Source organism: Molothrus aeneus, chromosome 2, assembly GCF_037042795.1.
Source record: "Molothrus aeneus isolate 106 chromosome 2, BPBGC_Maene_1.0, whole genome shotgun sequence".
NCBI lineage: Eukaryota > Metazoa > Chordata > Aves > Passeriformes > Icteridae > Molothrus > Molothrus aeneus.
This window is the reverse complement of record NC_089647.1, coordinates 83875182-83893296: the sequence shown is the minus strand read 5'-3', so window position 1 is coordinate 83893296 and position 18115 is coordinate 83875182. Positions and strand designations below refer to the sequence as shown.

The 18115-nt window shown below is 42.4% G+C and overlaps 1 protein-coding gene across 3 annotated transcripts in view; it reads right to left on the bottom strand.

Moving 5' to 3' along the window:
- The window catches only part of CYFIP1 (cytoplasmic FMR1 interacting protein 1), a 76104-nt gene extending 64165 nt beyond the window's left edge, over positions 1-11939 (bottom strand). The window contains exon 1 of one of the 3 annotated variants that reach the window (XM_066545188.1): positions 11782-11939. The gene's annotated coding sequence lies outside the window, so the exon portion shown is untranslated. Of the gene's footprint in view, positions 1-11699; positions 11722-11781 lie in introns of those variants that run through there. The other 2 variants (XM_066545189.1, XM_066545187.1) reach the window with 2 other exon arrangements.
- Between the last annotated feature and the right edge of the window lie 6176 nt (positions 11940-18115).

Genomic DNA, 18115 nt, shown 5'->3' with positions numbered 1-18115 from the left:
AGGCTTCCCTCTTAAAGCACAGTGGATGGCAGCAGGTAACAGTCTGGAAATGGATTTCCAGGTGTTTTTTGCTGTCAGCTCCTTACAGTACATCTCCTGGTACATTGCTGCATACTGGAAACACCAGACAGTGGACACAACTGTGTCTATTGGAATTCTTGCTTTACTTTATGGAAGTTGGAGTTACAACGTTAAACTCCCCTGAAATAAACAAAAATAATTAAAATCCAAATCCCACAGCTGACAGGCACTTTCTTCTGCAGTGACAGCACAGCAAACCTCTCCTAAAGTCCTGTACTCTTCAGAGCAGCCCAACTATTGCTACTGCCTCTTTTGACAGACCCTCTCCCTCCTTGCCCCAAAAGGCACATCCATCCCAGCACCTCTGACAGCACCTGGCCAGGCACTTGGGAACAGCTGAACATGCAAAGATTTGAGCTGAATCTCAGGGTGAGAAGAGACAGAGGAATATCAGCATTGATCATATCTCACCATCTTGGTACCATGGTACACACTATACCAGCATCTTAAATGCATTTCTGAGTAAAAAAAAAAAAAAAAAAAAAAAAAAAAAAAAAAAAAAAAAAAGTTGCTCTCCACAACTTTTAACTTTATTTAACCAAAAGCTCACAGAAAACTGATATTTACACTTCAAACAGCCTGAAACAGTTCTGGAGAAACACATCCCATAGTCACCAAAGTGCAGGGCGCGTTCCCAGGCCGGCAGAGGCGAGTTTGGGGCCCCTGGTCACAAAGGGCTGGATCGGCAGCTCTGGGCTGCAGCTGGCAGCCAGGGCCTCACACCACGCTCTGAGCTGGGATCAGCACAGCCTGGCCCACTCAAGCAGCTTCTCTCTCTTTCCCCACGGCAGGAGAAGTTACCGCAGAACATTCAGAGGTCTGTGAGTGGCACAAGCAAATGTGCTCAGCACACCCCACCTCCAGCTGCACCCAGCCCAGTGTAAGCCCTGGACACCAGCACACGTCCAAGAGCAATAAATGCAAATATTAACTGGAGAATGCAGCCCAAGGAAGCAGAGGTGCTCTGGGACATCCAGGGAATTGGTTTGGGTTACAGCATTCTCTACGTAACCCAAAAAGCTCTCCAAGACTGGAATTTAAAGTGGCAAAAAATTATTTCATATTAAAAATATGGAGAGGGATCATGCCAAAGAATGAGTTAATTAAGGTGGAGTTTCAATGACAAAAAATTGCTGGACTGCAGAAATTTTTGAATATTTTCTGACTTTGCAGATGAAAATAGTGTTTCATTTGATTGAAAAATGATGTTGGGAGGGGATGCCCCATGCCTTTTTGCAGTCCACTGGACACATTTTGGTTCTGAACATATGCATTTGATCTCCAAGTGCTTGTACATGTTCCCAGGCTCAAAATAAGACAAAGAGGAAGTATGTCTACACTTTAAACAGCAACTTCCTTTGACACTGTGTCTCTTCTTTCTCAAGTCTGCAAAAGCAGAATATTTGAATCTTAAATTAAAATGTAGCATCATGGATACTGAAGATTTAAATTGTCGTGCAATCCATTAATTGAAATATGTATCCACACAAGTGGTTTTTGCCTAAAATAAATTATTATCTATTAATATAAATATTAATAACTAAATGCCTTTTGCATAAATAAATCAAAGCTTACCCTACTTAAAAGGACAGATGAAAATCAAGAAAATTTTATGTACTGCAGTTAAAGAGGAAGAAGAAAAGCATATTATTTACAAAAAAATAAAAAAAGCAAAGATATTCTGCAGTCCACACACTGAGGGAAAGAAATTCAAATGAATGTATATTTTAAAAGATGATTGACTGGCCTGCTGAACTGGGGTCTTCAGGATCAACCACAGTAAACTCCATGGCAACTACTGACAACATTCCCACAAGAATAGAATTGGCCAGCACAGCAGCAGAAGTTAAGTTTTATTCCTACAGCAACACAACATTTTCAGGGGTATTTTGTCCCATTGTGTCATTTTTCTATGTTATTGGATTGCAGAAAATCAATTAAATAATTTTACTATTATGAAAATGTGATTAAATATTCAGTGTAATGTTCCTACTCAATCTAAACCATGAGATTCCAATCACAAAGAACCCTTGTAATAGAAAGAGAACAAAAAGAATGGATTTTCTCTTCCAAGAACAGCACAGTAATTACAAAAATATTCATTTTTATTTCAAACCTCCAAGATCTCTCTCAAAACCTCCCTTTTAGTTCTATTTTAATTAAATTTTGAACACCTCAGCCATTCGACTGCTGACCTATCAATTCAGACTGAGAAGAAAATATTTTACACCCTGATAGCTAAAGCACTTCAGAGAACAGCAACACGATGGATTCTCTCTGTTAGAATGCTCTTTTTCTGTGCTCTGGACAGGACAATCTGCCTTTTTGCCATGCAGATCAGCCTAAGATGTTCCTTTTGGGACCGGAGCTCCTTTCCGTTCCTAAGCAACAGATTTGCATAAGCTGAAGGAGCAAAGAAAAATGCTTTTCACATCATTTACTGGCCTGCCTGATTAAAGTAAAAGACAGAAGAAAGCAAACAGCAGCTGACAGTCCTTTGTGCAACAGATTTGACATACTGTTAAGCTTTCAAAAATACATCTGCAAACGGAATTTAAAAACACGCTTAATATGTGAAAAAGAGAAAAAAAAATTCCAGCACTGTATTACCCCATCCAAACATCATAGCAAGTCCCAGAAGAATGGCCATATAATAGAAACTATTAATTTAGTATCAGACTCCTACAGGGTGATGTGGCTCACAATAACTGCAGGCTTCCAAAAGCAGGCACGGACTGGGGGAAGAACATGAGGCTAATAGCATGGGAGGAAGTTTTTTTTCTTTAATTTTTTTTTTCTTTTTAGCAAATCTCAGCTTCCTAAATTAAAAGCTCTTTGTGTTCAGTCACATGTGAATTTTTCATACAATCCACACTGTTACCTGTCTAGCTTCTGTCTCCTGCAGGGAAACATCCCAGCAAGCAATCCCCATGCCTTCCATCTCTTTATCCAATGCCTGTGCTATGATTGTGCAAGCCAGGTTCAAGTGCTCAGTGATACACCAGTCTTATCACCTGGAAAACTCAATTCTGGGCAGTATCAGTAGGCAACAGCAGCACCATTAATGCAACATAAAAGCCACACTTCAGTGAGTCAGTACAGTTCCTCCCACAGGATAACCAAGGTCAGAAGGACAGCCCTGCTAAGGATGCTGTCATGGAGCTGAAATGGCTTGCTGACACACTGACCACCAGGACTCAGAGAACAATTAGTTATGCTTGTCAAGTAACTTCCTTTTCACTATCCTGGATGAATTCAAGCACTTTCCAATAAAAGGAAGGTCTGGCACTCTACTATCATCGCAGCAGATTAGGAATGGGGGAGTCTTGGGCTCTTTGAATGAAGCCTAGACCAAGACTGGTGGGTGATGGTAGTCCAGAACTGCCTTTCCTGACGCCTGCCACCATGTGTATGTCTACTAATGACTCCTCTTTACAGCACCAGTAACAAAACAACTAGAGAACACAGTGCAACCTCAGCACTCCTGTACCATAGCACCTGGCTGGAGTCACTCTAATTTTGCTAGCAAGGCACCACAAGAGTGGATTTATCTTTTCCTGCTCTGTTAGCAGCCAGCAGGAGCACATGGATGAGCACATACTAATTCTACAGCAGCAGCATCTGCAGTGGATGATGATGAGGCAGCAAGTAACAACCAGGTATTTCAAAGGGCAGCCTGGCCAGTACCATGCATCTGCAGCATCATTCCACATCTTGAAACTTCAGAACAGAGATACAACTTCCTGATGTCAAAATACAGGGTGAAATGCTATCCCTCTGCAGGAAGCTCAAGTGGAGGATGCACACACTTCAAAAATGAAAAATTAATTTTTTCATTCCACTTATTTGAGAATCCATTGCAATGGCATGGGAGAAGCCTAAGCCTCTAAAATTTCCTCCAAAAGTATCCCACTTAGATGAACAAGGAGGGAGGGCCTGTCTCTGAAGTTTGTCCTGCAGCATGCAACCCCCCTCTGCAATGGCACTTGGGTTACAAGAATTCACAGAGGTGTTTTGTTTGGTTTGCTTTATCTGTGAACCAAAGTCTGAAGCCCAAGATAAGTCACAAATGTTTAAAAAAAATCTGCTGTTGATGGGGCTAGATGGCTGAGAGGGTTTGTGGTTGTTTACCAATTAATTCCCACAGAACTGAGTTAGCTCTGAGTGAACTAAGTAATGTACAGAATGAACTCCCTTCTGCAATATTTGGCCTCTCTTCAGACTGCAATGAAGCTAGAGATTTAAGCATTGTTTCATTCTAGGTTAGGTGTGCTGAGATCTGTCTTGTTACACTGACTTGCCTTACCCTATTAATATTCTCTGGTATTACACCTTTGAATTGCACCATTTCACCTTCCTGACCAACCCCCTCACCTTCTCTTTTTTGCATTCTTTTCTTCTCACCCAGTTCACTCCTCCACACTCCTTTTTAATCTTCTCAGTTTGCTGCCATTTTTGCATTCTGCTGAGCTGCTCTCTCCTGCAGCTGTTCTCCACAAGCATTTCTTCTGTACTTGTTCCTGCTCCTGCTGCTGCACGGCTGGTAGGAAGCAAAGCTGCACAGCAGTGCTTTGGAGCAGACTGAATTTTAGCACAGAAGCACAGCACTTACAGCATGTGAAAACTACAACTACACTTGTGAAAAGCTCTCTCACTTCTTAGCAAAGGTAACACTCCCACTGTGAACGCTCTGCAAAGAATGGGAAAGTGAGCAGCAAAAGCAATAATCACCCCAGAAAGGAGAAAGGAAAGCAAGTTCACATGGGATGAGCCTGGCATGGCTGAGGATGAAGTCTTCCATCACAGACTGCTCACACCTGCTCAGCATGGTTTCCTTGGCTGCCCTTTGTGTCTGGTGTGTACAGAGTGCTGGTACTGTAATCAAAAAGGGCACACCTGTGTAGGTGGGCTGAAAGGAGCTGGGGACGGGGGAACTGAGCACCCCAGTGGATGGAGGATGGTCATGTTACAGGTAAAAGAGATGAGCCTCAAAGATGGAGAGAAAGACAAGAGTCTGGAGGCTTCAGGTTTCCATCTAAGCAACAACACAACCCCTCAGCCTTAGACAAACTGTTTATTTGGACTCATAGAATGACTTTGTTGAAAAGGACCATAAAGACCACACAGTTCATCCCCCCTGCCATCAGCAGGGACACCTTCCACCAGACCAGGTTGCTCAAGGCCCCATCCAACCTGGTCTTCAACAGAGATAGGGCACCCACAGCCTCTCTGGGCAATATGTTCCAGTGCCTCACCACCCTCACAGCCAGGAATTTCTTCCCTATCTTTTAGCTAAATTTCATCTCTTTCAGTTTGAACCCATTACTCCTTGTCCTATCACTACAGTTCCTGATAAAGCATGTGAGTTCTGCACTTTTATTTCACAAGAATGGAGAGAAGTAAAGAAAAAAGAGCATTGTTTTCTCAGGGGAGGGGAGGACAGCACTCTCTTCCTTAGCCCAGTTACATAGATGGCTGCTCCAGGGTCAGTCTTACAGCTTCTCAGGGGAGTCTGCCTGGCACCACCCCTGCCTGTGGAAGGACACCCACCCCACCACTGCTGGGGGCAGCTGTCCAGGCAGGGGCAGCTCCCAGGTCCCCCTTGCACGGTGCCTCTGCATTTCGCATCCAGCTCCATCTTACAGCTTATGTCCCCCAGTGACACAACAGGCATTCATTACATCCAGTGGGGTTTTGCAATGCAAGCCTGCAGCTGAAGCTCTGGCTTCAGCATTGCCTTATTTTGAGTTTAAAAATTGAACAAAGGCTTTAATAAAAATAACTCTGAGAGAGAGGCTGTCTGCTGTCATTCCCACTCCTTCTCTATACCTGTAGGTACTTGGTAAGTCAACAATACAGTACTCTCCACTTTCAGTCAAAAAAGATCACACAGCTTCATCGGAAAAGTAAGTTGGAAGATATTTTAGACAAATTTGTACTATCCATGCTTAAAAGTAGCTTTTTATTTATTATCTATAAATAATAATAATGTACAATTATTAATGTACAATTATTATTATAAATAAAAATAATGTACAATTTTGCAAAATTACAGGATTTTAAAAGAAAACAAAATTTTAAAAAACCAAACCAACAGGCTTCAGATGCTGTTAAAAAAAATCTACCATTATGTGCATTTCTGTGAGGAGAGAGTGAATCAGACAAGAAGTAAATAACGGTTTAATAGTTCTCTTAAAAAAAACCTAAAGAAATAGTACATGACCGAGTAGAAGAGAAAACAACAAATAAATTTTAGTTTCTTAAGCTCTCTTTTTCCTCAGAAAGAGCTCATCATCTGTAGTACTTTATACAAGAAAATACACAATCTCAGTGAAAATTCATCCAAAGCATTACTTCAGGTGTCATCTGACAAGCATTCACATCCATCTTGAGCCGTGTGTCTTGACAGTTTGCCTGAACTTCACACGCAGAATCCATAATTCAGTGTACTCTCCTTATTGATTTTATATCACTGAAACCACTTAAAATAATTAGAGTTATCCTGAAAGAAGGCTATAAATAGCTTCAGGTCAACAGCATTTTTATTTCCTGCCAACAAAGCATCCATGTCCCTGTCAAAATTAAAGTATTTTAACTGAAGTACAGCACTAACATATTTTTATCTAAACCCTGGAAACAAATCTGTTGTATAGGTGTAGAGTATAAAGTAAGCATCTCCAAAAGTACCTTGTGTCATTTGCACAGCTGGAATCACTACTTAGCATGTCAACTTTTGAGACTTATGTCCTAACATCAAACCACAGTACTGGCATTTGTTTCTAAAACTGAAAGCACCATTTAATTTTTCTTTTACTTTAGAATAAAGTAATTTGTAAGAACATTACTGAGACTCAACCCTGCTAATCATTTGCAGAGAGTGTCATCTAGTAAGCACAAGTCTACACACTGACTGAATTCTTAAGATGCCTTTCAGTGGAGGGAGAGGAGGGGGGGATGGCATTTTTTTCCACCAAATGAGCAATTACTGGCTTTAAAAAGTTTGTTTGTCACTCTATTACCTCCTGACCAACAGTGACAGAAAAGAGACCTGCAAAAACCAACCATGTGAAAGGCTTGCTGAAAGACAGACTGTTAAACTGAGAACATCTCACACAATATGGCTCAGGCAAAGAGAAATCCTACAAGTTCACCCCAAAAATAACCACTTTGTAAGCTGGGAGCACTCACAAACTGGGAAAAGGAGGGCACCAGGCCTGCTGCCCTGGCATTTACCTCTGATGAAAGCAAGAACAGAAGCACCAATTCCATATGTGTTACCTGACTACTTGAATAAGAAAAGCTTTAGTCAAGTTAACAGGTAGAACATCCACTCTTGTGGAGGACACTCACTTTAAGCCCTGCCCAGTCCAGAGCACCTGTCCTGGCAACACGCCCACAGAGAACCACAGAACAACCACCCAGTCAAAGAACTACCATGTTCACTTTTACTTCTCTGTAGTCATTGAGAAGAGTACAGCAGGGACCTCATCACAGCTTGGCTAAGAGGGCTGCAAATCCACAGCAGACCGAGCTGGCTAAGTCCATACAGTGTGTGCCTGGCAGGCAGACAGTGTAGCAATGAAGGGATTCCCACCCTGAGAGTCCTCCTGAGCTCACCATCAGACTGATGCCCTGCTAGGGTCCCTTCCAGCAGGAGCAGAGGTCTGGCAGAATGAAACACCTACAGAAAATGTGGGGAAGGGATAGAGCAGCAGGACACAAGTGCTGCTCCTCAGGAGCAGGGACCACCACCATCTCCCAGCTGGGAAGGCTTGGAGAGATGAGCTCCTTCTCTGACACCCAGAGCCAGATCTGTGCTCAACTCGGCTGCCCACAACCTTAAATCACCTCTCCCACAATGGTCTTTCTGCAGAAAGGCTACACAGATATAAATTCACTTGATATTTGCTGATGCTCAGCCTGAGGGAAAGAGGGTTTCTTCTGAGATGGCAAATGCCTGATCATTATTTGCGCCATACCAACCTTTACCACAACTCCAATTTTTACAGTTTAAGTCCAAGATAGACACTTTTCTCCCAAAACACTGAAGTGTGTGAATACAGGATTTTCTTCACAAACATTTGTGAGTGCACATATATTTACAGACATAACAGAGCCATACAGTAAAGACACAGAGAAAAATCTTTCAAGTCTTATGAAGAAAACATGCTTCAGGATTTCTGCCAGTGTGTTTACAAGAGATAAGGAGCTACCCAAAATATCTTACAACATTTTTGGTGCCAAGAGATAGAAAGATTAACTACTGTTTTGCAACCTCTGTCTTCTTGTAGCAAGACCCATCAATGCATCAGACATTATTTTTACCACCAGAAAGGCAGTGATGTGGATTAATGGAATTACGTTTTAACAAAGCAAATCAATAGGCACTCTGTTATCAGCATTACACAGCAAAGTGTGCCCCCGAGCCCTACTAATGTCAGCTTCTAAGGGCAGACGTGCAGTAAAGAACAATCCTGAACTGACATATGTAGCTTAAAATATAAAGCACCATCACCAAGCTCTTTGTGAGTTTTTGTAGGTATACGGTCATATTTCAGAATGTTGAAATGTCCTTCTTTCATTTTACTGTCTCAGCTCTGCATAAAAACCAGGACATGGATAGGCACCTTTTATTTGTCGTATGTACAAATAACAATGTAGCCAAAGAGTAGCAAGATGACCTTCAAGAGCAAAGTCTGCCAGAGGCCACTTGTAACAAGGTACATTTTCTACAGATCAGAAATTTAAAAATCTGTTACATTTACTCCTCCCTCTTCGCCTCCATCCCTGGGAACATGAAATGAATCCCAATCCCACACGAACGGATGGATCCGCCTCGAACCACTTCAGTGGCCACTCACGCCTGGGCTGTGCCACGCTCCTGCAGCATCCCCAGGTAAACAAGCACCTACCCCGGTTCAAGCATAATTGCTTATTAAGTTGGGGCTTGCCATAGTAGCTGCAGTTATTTAAAAATGTATAAACAGTGGAAATTCAGAAAGTCCCACAGCCACTGTTCCAAGCAGTGAAGTCAATCGCACAGCTGACTTCCAGCTCAGCAAGGTAAAACTTGCTGCCCAGCATTCAAGTTTACTTTACTTGTTGGTACAGCAACAAGAAAACCAAGGAACCACTTGAAGAACTTGCCCAGAGAACATAGGGCAAATAAAATGAAACCCACTTGATATGCACATAAAGGCATGGAATTACATTAAAATTAATTTTCTCTTGTATAGCACTGCAAGCAGTTCTAGCAGCTTTCAGGCCAGAGCATGAATACAACTGTTCTGACAAATAATGAGCTTTGTGGGGATTTTTTGTTCCATCTTTTTGTTCCAACCTTGCAGCTCAATTCAAACCACTCTGAATTTTCCACCTCAACCTCAATATCTTGGAAAACTTCAAAAACAAACTTTAAAATAAAAATCAGATGATTCTGACAATAGGGTTATGGCAAGGTTTTTAAACCTACCCTCAGGAACAAGCCACCTTCCAAGACAATTCTCTGCCAGAATGAATAAACAAAGCACTAACCAAAACTTAAGGAGTGTATCAGACAAATATCTAACATGGAACACAGAGCTAGAACAGATTCCTGGTAATTACTTAATTATGCTACGAAGTCAGCATAATGGAACAAGAGAATCTCTTGGTTTAAGCCCAGAGGACAATTTCCATCTAAGGCAAACTGAAGAAACAAGAATTTTGTTAATGAATACTTTGAATATTACAGGTGCATCACTAAAGCACTATGAGCTTTTTTATAAGTCACACATTCAGAAGTTAAAACTGAAAAGTCTGAATTGTTTGTGAAACATTCCCTTTCTTATAACATATATTTTTAAAAAATATTTAAACAACTTAGACAATTTGGCTCCATTTAAGTTTGAATGTTGTGATAACTATTATGGGAGAAATTTTTAATTAGCAGAGCTGAGCACACCACTCCATTCAAACAGCACTCCACTCTCAGCATCATGACCCTCAAAAGAAACTGACAAACCCAAGACCTGTAAACAAAACCAAGTCTTTCAAGAGGGGATGTTGGGGGATGGGGCTATCTGGGTGTTTTGCTAAGACTCAGAGAGGTTTATTCTCAGAATATATAAACAAGCTAACAACCTGAAAACCAAAGTACATTAGAAATATTCCATCAAGTACATAGTCCTTATTAAAAAAAAAAAAAATCTAAGCTGCCACAAAGAAAGACTGATGTACAGTTTTTAGAGGGCAAGCCAAGCAAGCTTTGATGATACCGGGGTAAAGCCTTCCCAATGCTGTACAGACTTCTTCCAAATTCCTCCTCCTCCCTCCTGGCAGTTACAGAGACAACTGGCTGCCTACACCAGCCAGACTTCACAGACCAGTTGCCTGGGAAAGCTTAAAGAGTCTTTTATAGTAGAACAGGAGAAACTTCGTGTTTACAAAAGTTTAAAAAAAAAGTTTTTTAGAGGTAAAAGTGGGACTCAAATGAAGTCAAGAATCAGAACTTAAGTAAGGAGCAGCAATGCTTTTTCTATCACATAGCTCAGACATTCTCTGAGCATAAAACAGTTTAAGTACAATTAATAAAAACATAATTCAGACATTGCTGAATTGCACTACAATATTATTATAAATTCAATTTTGAAGAAAACACTACCACACAACACTGCATATGTACATGTTCAGTAAGCTTATTATAATAAAGTTATGCCAAATAAGTAACTGGAATGCAATAAGGACTGGAGTCCTCATTAGCCTAAGCTTTCCATTTCCCACAGTTTACAGAAAAGCCTGGTATGACCTTCTAATTAAGAAGAAATTCCTCCAGCTAGCTTTCCTCCTCCTCCAATACACTCTCTCCAGCTAGCACTTCAGGCAGACTGGCTGCATCCCACAAAAACAACTTCCTCCCAACAGCCTTGCTGGCACAAACAACTATTTACATGTCGAAATGCTACTTCAACCTGCCATCAACAGCAAGGGAATAAAAATCAAGGCAATGAGAGCCTACTGAAAGGCAAAATATTAGTAGAGATGTTGATGAACTACAGGAATACTCAGAGAGATGAAGTGCAAGTCTGTCTTCACCTTTGCTCATTAGAGAGGAGGGATGGGGTGGCAGACCCTCCATCTGGGGATTTTCAAGCTTACAGTGCTGCTGCCATTATTACAGCATAGTTATTTTTATAGGATAATTCTCAAGTTCCTCACGAGGGAGTTATTCCACGTCCTTAGACAGACACTCCAGATCACCTCCTTCCTCTCAAGAGGGAGACGAACCTGCACAGACCTTTTTACTTTTTTTTTTCCCCATCTAGCCCACTCAAGACAGCCTAGAAGGCAGAACTCTGACCCCTCGAGTGCTGAGACACACGGGCCACGCACGAGAGAGAACAATCTACATCTTACCCCCAGAAACAAAAACCAAGAACGGCTTTTCGGCGCCCACCGCTGAGGGACCCAGCCCGCCTGAGGCCAGGGCCGCCCGCCCGTGGCTCCGCACGGCCCTTCCCGCTCCGCCCCGGGCACCGCCCGAGCAGCGGGACCCCCGCGGCACCTCCCAGCTCCGGGGAGCCCCAGACACCGAGGGGGGATGAGCCCACCCCAAATAAGAGTACGGAGCTCACGGTTACCGGCGAGAGGGGCGCGGCGGGGGCGCGGACCCGCAGATGAAGCGCCCGAATCCGGGGGAGGGCCCCGGGAAGCGCAGCTCACCCGCTCTCCGCCGGCTCCCGGGAGCGGCGCTGCCCGGCGGCGGGAGGAGCCCGTCCGTCTGTCTGTCTGTCCCGCCGCCCGGGGGCTCCGCTCGGCCCAGCCGCCGAGGGTCGCGTCGGCCCAGCGGCTCCGCTCCTGGGCCGCGCCTGGCAGGGAGTTTCCTGTCTGAGTCACTTCAGCCGGGAGTTGCGCAGGGAAACACCCTTCCTGCCGCTCCAGCTCCTCCTCCTCATCCCAAACCTGCCGCCCCTTCCCGCCCCCGGCAGGCTCCGGCCCCGGCTCCTCCTCCTCCTCCCGGGGAGCCGGGAGTAGTCCCGGAGCTGCCGCAGGCGGCAGAGCTGCGTCCGGGACCGGCGCTTTGCCTCTCGGAACACAAATCTACGCCCAGAACAACCGTGCCCACTCGTACGAACCCGGCACAGTGCCATCCAGTGCCCGCCCCAGCACCACCGCAGGGAAAACCAGCGCCACAGGGACACCGGGGCGGCAGTAACAGGTCAGGGCCGGGGCTTCCCACTTCGCAACTTCGCCGGCATGGCGAGGGAAAAAACACCAGCCGTAAGGATGAAAACCTAACCTTTAACCATCAAAAGGGATCCGGTGGGAAACCCCTTTAAACATCCTGCAGAGGGTGCTCATGTCTGTGATTTTGTATCCGAAATAACCGCACTTCATTAAAATCAAAACCATAAAAACCAGGCAGGTTTGGCAGCCTCCCACTTGAACTTTTCTGTAAATGACACCAAACATATGTACTGTCTCATTTTAAAGTTTTCTTATTTTTTCCATGCAGTGTTCTCCCACTGAAGTTCAGCTTATTTGCTCAAGATTCCATCTAATGAACTTGACCCTGCACCACAAACTCAAACTGACCATTCTTTTTCACGGAAGTTTGTCAAGATTGCTCTTTCCAGGCACTGTTTTATGGCAGAAAGAATCCACAAACTACTCCACATAGGGAACAGCTACCTGAGAGCATGGGAACTTCCAAACAATTTTTCATCAAAGCTTTGTATTTGCTTGTATTTGTCTGCTTTAAGTTGCATCCAACATTTTATTTACTTTTGAAAACCCTCTCTATAATCTAACCAAACTGCACACTGTTGCCATAGCAAGCACTTCTAAGTCTCTGTTTTCAACAGCTGTTCAGGGGACACTGTGCTATTAATGATTTTTGTGCTGAGAACAGAATAATTAGTCCTTTACTTCAATTATCGGTTGTTGGGTTTTCCCAAAAAGTTTGCACTGCCTCAAGTTTCTTTAAATAACCATTTTGTAATAGCATCTACAAGAATGCCTGTGAAGAGTGGGGATAAGGTGCTAGACCCCCAGTTTTCATTATTTCAAATTTGATCGAATCCAATTATTCCACCCTTTCCATGTCTCAAGAATTTCCACAGCTTGTGGAGAAGTTATGCATCGTTGCAAAATGTTATCATTAGCATTTCATCATATCACAGAGACATCTTCATAGCCATGTTTTTTTCCAAGTACTGCAACATAGTCTTTTCTATGAAACAATTAATTTTCTAAGACATGGCTGCTATTCTTCTCTGTCTGTGTATATTAATGAACATTTTGAGTGCATATACCAAATGAATTCATTTCGATTCCTTTCAACCATCACAGTTCTTTATCAGCCTAACTTCTTAACCCAGCTTAAGCAAAAGTGTAAAATACAACCAGAGCTGGATGCTTCCATTTCCAAAGTGATACCTGATTGTCTCCAGTGCCATCCATGCTATGCCCTTTTCTGCAAATTCCGCGTGGGACAAGGAGCTTGATTAGGTAAATTACTCATCTTTGTAAAGCAGGATTAGTTTTGTTTCCTTGTCCTGAGCAAGTGCAAATTCAGAACAGCCTTGTTAATGCAACCCCTCAGCCTACATCAGCCTACATCAGCCATGAGACATCTGTTACCAGGCCACAACAGAGCAGCAAGGATGGCAAAGTCGAATGCTCCCCATGAGATCTGATCAACAGCAGCTTGTCCCCACATGGGCAATACTTCATAGCCTGCCAGTCTGTCCCAAGCAAGGCCACCACTGTGGCTCCCCTACTTGCTGACAGCCAGCTGGTGCCAGGAGCAGCTGCTCTGTATCAAAGCAAGACTGCCAACCAGCACCATCCTGTCCAGGAAACAACAGCTTGTCACAAGGATTGGCTGATGCCCCAGATCTTGCCATCTCCATCTAAATAACTGAGTGGGGAAAGTAGCTGCTTCCCCACTGATGGGGCAATCTGCTTTTTATTAGCATTCCTATACATAAGATCATACAAAAAAAGCTACTCAAGATCTGTGTTGGTTTTTTCTATTATTTGATGTAGGAATTACACAACAATCACTTTTTGCCTTCTGAATGTCTATGGTTTCATGTAACACGTGATTTGCCTATCAGAAGCATTTTAAGTGAGCCCACAGAATACCATTCCAGTTGCCTGATTTAATTCTGTAATGCCTCCACAACTCCCTGCTCTTTCCACTTTGGTGGAACTTAAGTAGTGCAATGACAGTACTTGATTAAAGATGTTCAGCAGGTCTCCATGAGCTGCTTCTCCCTCTACTGGTATTTGTCCTTCTCAATTATCCCTACCACACTGAACACAGGCCTCCTAGCTAGAGAGACATGTATCTACATATTCCCAATCAAGCCACTAACCAATATCCTAGCCTCTGGAAATTAGGTGTGGTTTTTATCAGGCCAGACTTAGGGCAGTTTGAGATCCTTTCTTGGGTGGAATTGATTTTAACCCATGCCTGTCAACAATCTTTAGGAAGATCTGCAACAGTAGCGTATCCTTGTCTTGGCAAATTATGCACACTGTACCTAAACCACACAAGTATCAGATAATATGATAGTAACAAGCTTAACGCAGTTGTCTGAGAACTGGATTTGCCTTTGATCAAGGCACCATGCTACAGGACACCCACAGGTCTACTTCCTGAATTCCAGCTAATTTCCCTTTATTTTTACTTTTCCTTTAACCATTTATCCAAAGGCAATGAAGGAATCTTTTTCAAGAGCCCAAAGGATTACACTGAAGAGTTTCATTCCACAGCAGCCACAGGAGACTCAACAGGAGTCCTGTGGTTCTGCCACTGGATGTCTACTATGTCTCAGATGGTGATGTTACTCTCTGGTTTTGCAGATATTTTGGTTTTTAAGTTTAACAATACATCTAGCTATTCATTTAATTTTTCTTACCTTCATGACTTCAGAGATTTTTCATCCTCATAAAGATCACAGGAAATTGTCTTGATTTGACACAGAAAGGTATTTAACAAAATCACGGTATGCAATGGTCCCGATGACCTCAAGAACAAGACATCATACAAGAAAATAGGTAATTGTCTATTAAACAATTTAAAAATTAAATCCAGCTTCTGGGAACATATCAGCCCCTTGTCCATACTCTGAAGAACTGGACAAGATTTTTCACACCAGAAGTCAGCACAGACTTGGTATTGTATGTGGCAAAAGGTTTAAAGCTCAACAAGGCTACAAAAATATTATAAGGTTCCACACTGCATACAGTAACACATTATTTCAGCTCTCAGGAGATAGGCACTTATGAAGAGGACACAGCACTTGGGAGAGCTTAAGCAGAAGAGACCAAGCATAAAGCAGCATCTCAGAGGTCTCAATGAGCAAAGTGAGAACCTAACCCACAGCAGGAAGCCTACACCAGCTACCTAAACACAAAACTCCTATTAGGAGTCCTCCACTTCACAGGGCCTTACACAAATGCAGTGATCTGGTCACTCATACCTACCTTTAATTCTAGGAAAAGCCAGATTCCTACCCCCAGGTGCCCATGTTCTGCCAAGAGCACAGCTGACAACAGCAGGTGTGCTGCATGTTCATAAATACTCATTAGCATACAATGACACCTGCAGCTCTCTGGTTCCCATTTCCCTCCTAGAGCTGAGTGACACCATCTGAAATGGATCTGAGCAAGCAGGGTTCCCTACTTCTGCTTTCCAGCTCTCTGAAACACTAGACCAAGGTTTTATTGTAAACTTATAGGGATTTAACTCTATATGTGTGTACAATGGGCCTGTCTCCCCTCACCCTGCCTTCCAAGGCTGCTGCACATCGTGCTGCCAAACCACACCAGAGCCCACCCAATGTCCCTGACAGACATTAACACACGTTAAAATCTTCCTTGATTCCATTACAAATTACATTCACTTTGCTCGTGTAGGACATCAGTGCAGAAATCAAGGCATGTATGTTAGGCAATTCAGCCCCCTCACTCTTCCCCCCAGCCCTGCCCCTCTATCCCTGGGAACTTCATTTGCTCTCTAGGCCCTCAGACCTGTGATCCTGTGCAGCCTTTCCAGCACTAAATGCACGGTGCAGCAACAAGACACTACAGCAGCCAGCAAATACCAATTCAATCAGTGAGGAAAGGTTTGTCTCTAAGTGTGCAAAGTAGCACAAGAGGAAAGCTGAAAAACTTGAAAATCTTTAGTTAGTAAGATTTAAAAGCATGTCAGAGGAATTTTTTTCTCTATTTTTAATCAGCCTGTAATATAGTACTGCTATCTTTAATCCATGCTCCCATGGAAACCATCCGATCAATGACTGGTTGCTAACTTTTTTTATATCAAGAGTTTGACACAACCAAAGGTCCTCAAGTACCTAGAGGTTAACTAGGGGTTATTAAAACTAAAGAGCAAAGAAGGTACTGGAGAATTTACTGAATCAATGCTAAAATGTGGCCTAGAGATAACAGAACCCCACAGGCAAAAACAAAGGAGAAGAAAGAAAAGTAACAAGTCAAATAAGGGCTTCTATGCTGCAACTTTGTTAAAACTGCATCCAGAAGTTAAGGAGAACAAATAAAGGTAGAAATGAAATTGTGACAGCATCCAATAATAGAGTGTGTTCTTTCCAAAGAATTTTATACCCCCTTAGAAGCTTAGAAAATTCTGTTTCTACATTCTTTGCTGAGTGTTTTATGCTTTGCTTTAACTAAACTTGCAATTCACAAAACAATAGGCTATGACAGAAGTCTTTTGAATCTATACACACATGGAATAGATTATACCTTTCCTAACGTCTCCAAAATTGCTTACTTGAAATTCCAGAAGAGCAAGTAAAGCATATTCAAATGCTGTGTCTCCTCTAACAAAGAGGAAAAGTATCCAAAAGTTAAGATTCAAATAATTTCAGAAATAACTGACAAAAACAGGAATGTGAAAACAGGGTAAAAAACATCCAGAAGGAATGCATTCAGGACAGAATCCAAGAAACAATAGTTCTGTAAAGAAAACAGAGAATGTTACAAGGAAATCTGAGTAAATATATAAAGATACTCCATATCTCACATAAAAGCCATTTTTTCTCCAAACAGGTAAAACACCATTTTAACAACTGCCAGGGGACTGATGGAAAGGTCCTGGTGGCATCACAGGGCATGCACACTAAAAGATAGGACTTGCCTTTTTTTCTATGGCTCTGAAGAAAAAGGAATGCCATAAGATTGACTCATTGAAGGGAATTTGTCAGCCAAGTAGTACTGACACACAAAAAGTTAAACACTGAGGATGTCCATGACTAGAATCAGTAAACGTTTCCAGAGCCAGACTTTCCACTCTGTTTTTGTGATGAGAGATGAGCAAACTTGGAAGCTGGCTGAATAAACAGTGTGCAGGCATCACTTGTCTACAAAGTGCACAGAAGTCTCTCTGCAGAATGCAACATTAATGCCTAAGCAGGAAATTGGGTGAAACAGCAAAATCTTTCACTTACACGGGGTCGTTCACATAAAGTAAGTAAAATGGGCAAAGGGATTTACTAGGAATTGTTTCAACCACATGAAGGATTGAAGGATTTTTTTTCTCCCACATCTAGCTAATATTATCCAAGGTAAGGCTATGAAAAGTAGAAATTTCATTGAAGGTAATCTCTGTATAGGAAGCAGAAATAAAGCAACCACATTAGATAGTTCAAAAGCACAGAGTACAAGACATAAGTGCTGAAATTCCAAGCATGACTTTTAAAACTCTCAGTATGCTACTCAATTTTACTCTAAGAAAGTTACTAAGCAATGCACTGTCTCTGCTAGCAATAAATAAATAATCTGGAATCTTAAATGAGAACAAGTCATGGTAAACTAGAAGTACAAATTACTTTTGTTAATAGGTATCCAGCTACCACAAAAAAATCCACTTGGAAAAGTGTGTCATGTGATAGCAAAGGACAATACAAACATACTGTTCTCTAAAGCAAAACCTCCACTCAGTCAAACAAAAGACATGTTACAGGGCAGCAGAAACTTCCTCAGTGGTAGACTTGAAAAAAAAACAAATTTCTTTTCCTCAAAA